Here is a 6000-nt window from a genome sequence, read left to right on the forward strand (position 1 = left end):
ACCAGCAGCCAGAGATGTGATTTGTTATTCCTTGGATTTTCTGCTGATGAAGTTTGGATGTCTATAAGGGGCTTTCTTGGTTTTATTTTTCTTTGTCCATTTATAGTTTCTGTTCATTCCAAACAAACCAGAAAGTTTTTGACAGGCCTACAAGACAGAAGTTAGATCAATAAATGTGTACCTTTTATAGATTGGCTATGATCTGTAGTCAGGTGGGAGTGAAGTACAAAAAAGGGGTTTTATTTACTATAAAGTCAAGGAATAACTTAAAAACATGAAGTCAGCTCACAGAGGGAAAATAAATCTCCATGACTACAGTTCCATTAGAGCTTTTTATATATTAGGGTGTTTTTTTTCTTTCCCAAAACCTCATGGATCTGTGTGTAAAACCTGACTGCACCAGTGCAAGAAGAGGCCTCAGAGCAGCTTCTCACAAATCTGATGGGACGACACTTTCTGTGTGAAATCATCCCTCTGTATCCAAATACCTACCAGCCCATGAAATGGATCAGAATAATTGTGGTGTCCACATGGTTGAAAGCATTTAAGCACGTGTTAGCAATGCATAAATACATCACATGAAAGGTGGACTGGTTTCTGTGTTGTTTGCAACTCCATCTTTGTAGAAATTAGTTCACATACTCAACAGTTTTTTTGCTTTATAAGATCATATTCCGACTGTTAGATTGTTAAAACAACCCCATATAATGTAGTTAAATTAGCATATTTGCTGATTCTTGTAACATCACACTTGTTTTTATGTAATTCATGGTGACTGCAATTCATCCTGTTTATATGTGTGTGTATTTTTACCACTCTGTTTGTGCCCCTTGAAGTTGAAATAATTGTTTCCTTTTTACCTACTTGTGATTTCTGTATCTTCTGACTGAGTTGAGTTATTTTGAGGTCTTTGTTTTTCTTTGTTCTGCAACAAATGTGAAATGATGAAAAGTGACGATGACTGTTTACCAAAGTCATTTTTAAATCAAACTCATTCTTGCATTATTTACGATTTCAATAATGAAATAAATAAATTGCTACACTGTACAATTTTAGCTTCTGTGTGATTTTGTCAGCTGCAGCAACTACGACAAGAAACTTTCAGAACCTGATTTTGGTTGAACATTTTTCACACAGACATTTTATTAAGAATTCATACTCAGTCTGACTGTAATATCAGTGATTAGCTGCCCATTAAATTGTCTTTCAGCTCGGTGCAGCCTTGGTGGAGGCCATCTGTCTGCTCCGGAGGATGGATGGCATATGAGGCACTTTTCACTGGAGTTCCTCCTGTCAAAGTTTCCTACTGACTTCGTAAAACTGGACACGAAACCATCTGGGAAAGTGCACCTTGCGTATCTCCACGTACGGTGTAGTAGGAGGTTGATAATTCAGTATCATTCTTCTATCTGCTATCCACCCACTAAATAATTATTTCATGCCTTCAGGAGCTGGACTGCAATGCCATCTTTAAAGGGACCACACATTTCATGCTGTGCTCACTTCTGAGTGGGAGTCTCTCCTAAAACCTCCAGAGTGATGATGATGCACTTAATGTCTTATTGCCCTGAAATCATAAGTGTTGCGAACAAACAGCCGAATTCAATTAGTTTTTAATGGAAACATGTTTATTCAAAATCAAAAATGTCCACAAATATTGATCATCTGCTAGCATCCATAAACTCAAAATGCACAGTTTCAGTTTATTCTATACATAAATACACACTTTTTTTCATATTGTTCAGTATTTAATGTAGATCTTATAAAAGCACAGAGCTTCTAAGGTCCTGGAAGGTGATATTTTTTTAATCCTGTGTGCACAAGTTCTAATCTATCTTGTGCAAACAAGATAACAACTGTGTGAACAAGATAATTAACTTGTTTCCACGAGGTAATTAACGTGTGCGCACAAAATAGAAAACATCACCTTTAAGGACTTTAGGGGCTCCGCACTAAAGCAACTGCCTTTTTATTTTATTTTTAAGAGCAAATTTTGAACAAAGGTGTTTAGCGTGCTGTTTTCACTCTCGTTATTTTAATCTATTTGCCGTCATCAGAACTTACATAGCTTGTGCCGACAGCGCTACACACTGCATAAAGTCCAGGTCATGATGGCGACCCTCTTCCCCATCATGTCCTCCAGCTCTTCTGGGGGATCCAGAGGCTAAAAAATGTAATAAGGGAATATGTAATCCCTCATGAAGGTTCTGGATCTGCCTCCAGGGCCTTTTCACAATTTTGCATGTCCAATCATGATCAGAAGCCCATACTGCCTCCACTGGTTCTTGTACCTGCAAAGGTGTAGCTGTGTGCGACCCAAGCCTCCAGGAACAGTGCTGGTCTTTCAAACTAATTTTACATAGTGGGTAAACATGGAATTACAACTTCCAAGTCCGTCATGTGATGCCATGGGGCCCAAAAAATACTTTTTCCCATAGACTTACATTGGGAAAGAGAAATCTGAGAATCAGTGGATGCTTTTCAATATCAGGATTTGATCCATTCAGTCCAATAACATTCCAAAAATCTAGAGGAGCCGCTCAGTTAAATCATTTTATCCCCATTCAAGTTAGCAGAGAGCTAAACCAGGAGCTGCTGCTTGGCCACCATAATTCTCTAGTGCACTTGCTTTATGGGCCCCAATATGTGGAAGATCAATCCAGTTATCTTCATACTGTGCCACGGAAATTGCGCTTTTTTGGCTTCATGCACCACTAAGCATCTTTCATCTCCCACACTGTTTCCAGTTCTCTTTATACATCCATGGTGTCACCAAACCTTACACACCTGACTCTCCATAGACAAGTCTGAACAAAACTCTGCTCCTGAGGCATCTGACAGTTTGCCTGAACTGAGATTAGCCGAAAGTAATTGTTGACTCACTGGGCTCATCCAACACATGTAGTTTTTGCTTCCATGACCACAGAGGCTGCAGTCCTTTTGGCCTGCCAATGCTACTCAGCAGATCCAGGAGTTTATTTGGCTGACTAAGCCTAAAAGGCTCCTCCACCAGAGGGTTTTTGGGTTTTCCATCACAACTGGCACAGAAGACCTTCTGGCCACAGCACTGAGTAGCCGCCTCAGCAGTGGAGGCTTAAAACACTGCCCACTCTGATTTTTTTTTGGCCTTACTTCAGGTTTTCTGTTATCAGAAATGCTAAAACATAGTGGTTGTTATGCACTTTATGGCTATCACTAAAGTCTCTAAGTGATCTGGTTCAGATCAAGCACTCCCACTCAGGTTTGTTTCCCAAGTGACCACTTAAGTCCCCCAGTAGAATGTGACGCCCTCAGGCAGCTCCCTCTGAAGGACCCGACCCAGTGACCTCAGCAAGGCCAGCAGCTCTGAGCTGTTAGAGGACACATGCATGTAGGCACAGACCAGTCAGAGCATTCCTCTCTGGGACCTGCAGTCACACTGCTATGACACTCTTAGTTTTCTGGACGAACTCCAATGCAGCAGCTCTCAGCTGGGGGCTCATGAGAACCCCCACATCTGGCAAGCAGTTTTTACCCCAGGCAACTCCAGGAAAAGAAAAGTGTCCAGTCTCTATCCAGGAGTTGGCTTCACAGCTGGTGCTGTGGTCTCACATTGTGGGAATTTCTTTAAACAAGCATTTTTGCCCCCTTTGTTCTTGATACAATTCTTTTTTAATACATCCCAGCAGAGCTGTATGTGAGACATATCCTCATTCATGCTGATGTTTTGGTTGGTTTCATAACAGAGCTTTCATCATGTCATCCATTAAATCCAGCCGCCCCTACTGAATTGTAAATCGTTTTCAAAGCTTCACTGTTCTAGACTACAAATCATATGAGGAATTTTAAGGCCTACTGCATTTGATCTCAATAATACATCTGTGGTGCGCTTAGTTTAAAGGTGCTGTATAGTACATGTAGAGCATTATCAGAGCAGCAAACACTATTTGCTGTGTAAAGATACAGTGGAGTCATGGCATCCTGAGCAGAGAATGAAGTCACGCTCCCTCTGTGTGTGTTGTAATTCCAGCTCCTCTGTTCTTTGTTTTGGTAACTGGTCGGCTCATATGTGCATGTTAGTTCATGTGAGTCCTGCATGTATCCCACTGGCTAGCTCAGGGGTTGGCAACCTGCAGTTCCAGAGCCGCATAGAGCTCTTCAGACCTTTTCCAGTGGCTCTGACATAAAATGATACTTAGATGAATAAATAATTATAATAAATTTTTTGTTGTAGTCCTGGAGTGATTATTGCATTCTATAACTGTAAAAATGTGGAGCCTATACATCGAATTAAAAAATAATTTAACATTTCAGAAGCTACAATGTGCATCATACTTGTACAACCTGGGGCCTTTTCCTTTGAATTTTGTTGAAATTCAGTAGCAGTGGTTAGCCTGGGGTCTCTCTAGTATAGCTAGCTATGGATTCCCAATCCAAAAACTGAAAAGTCTTGGAGGAAAATAGAGGATTTAATAATGTGTGGAGAGATTATTTTGTCTTCATCACCAACGCTGCAAAGTTAAAGAACTAAATAATGGTAAAAAGCCCACTGCAGAGTAGCCACCTTGTAGTAAATCGTGCTAATGAATGCTCGCTAAGGCCTATTCATTGCCCCTGTAAGTGAAATTTACAAAAACAGTTGCAATGCTGTCTTGGATTTAGAGCTTGTTATCATGAGCATTTAGTGTTTCCCACTGAATTAGAGTCTATTTGTCATGGGGAGCATGAGCTAACACAGCAACAGCGGCTAATATCCAACATCGAGCCGTTAAACGGTCCCAACAAACTCACACCGACATAGAAAAGGCTTGACTCTCTCATTAAACACGTTAATCACTGTTAGGAAACGTTAGCCCTGTGATGCTAACAGTTAGCCCTGTCACTGTGTGTGTGACTCTGTCCCAGGCATTGAGAAAGAATGTGAGCAAGAGAGACAGGGGCCGAGTCAATCAGTACCCTGCATGCAGCTTACGAATGAAAATAATCTTAACTAGTCTTATTTAATGTAAGCACAATAAACAGAAACAGATGCGTTTCAGCTACAAAGCCATCATCAGCACGAACGATAGCTTTGAAGCTGAAATTCGCCTGTAAATTTAATTCATCTAATTTATCTTAGGTTCATTTATCTGTGAGTGCTGGTGTTGTGTTTGTTATGGGCTCTTTTTGGAGTTGTGGGCACATTTTTTATTATTTAACTCATTTTAAATAGTCAAATTTGCGGTAAAGTTGCAGTGATTGGCCAAAGTTGCAAGGTCACACAGAATGCACAGGGACTGACTGGATTTGCATTAATTGTTTCGATCATAATATCCTGTAGGAGCCGATTAGCTCTGTCAGCACTGTTGCTGTTGATAGCACTGTTTGTGCTTTCAGCTGCTAGGCTGCTCAGCCACCTCCATGTTAGGAGCTGTGTGCAGGCAGTCCTGGCTCAGACTGAATCATAGATATGCTCTGAATGTCACATACGGCTCCTTTAAAGCTGCTATAATCAATATCTTTATCTTAAAAATAAATGACTACATGTAAGATTAAAGGAGCTGCTCGTATTAATGAACCTACAGAGACTTCTCAACCAACTTTTTCTCCCAACTCTGCAGCCTCTTTTTACTCATTTTGTTTTTTAAAGCCTGCAACTTTACAGTTTCAGTTCAGTCTCACTGTTCTCATCAGTGTTGTTTCCAGACGCAGCTGCTCTCAGTGAAAAAGCTGTGATAAACCCAGAGCACACTACCTGCCAGCACCAAACAGCTGACAGACAAAGTTAGCTAAAGGGAGAGTGAACATTGGATGTACATTTATCACTTAAATGTGGATTTGTATGCGCTGCTCATTTCCCTTCTGTGTGAAGTAAGACTGGCCCTGGCTGCTGGTCCAGCACAACATATAGAACTAATTACAGGAATAGAGCAGCTGGAGAACTAAATGTGTGCCTTTGGAGTTGGAGCTTTCCCTGTGAAAGCGACCTTACCTCAGCTGCACCGCTTCGCTCTTTTGATGCTCCAGGAGTTGTGTGCTAAG

This window comes from Epinephelus moara, chromosome 4 (genome assembly GCF_006386435.1).
Source record: "Epinephelus moara isolate mb chromosome 4, YSFRI_EMoa_1.0, whole genome shotgun sequence".
Classification (NCBI taxonomy): domain Eukaryota; kingdom Metazoa; phylum Chordata; class Actinopteri; order Perciformes; family Serranidae; genus Epinephelus; species Epinephelus moara.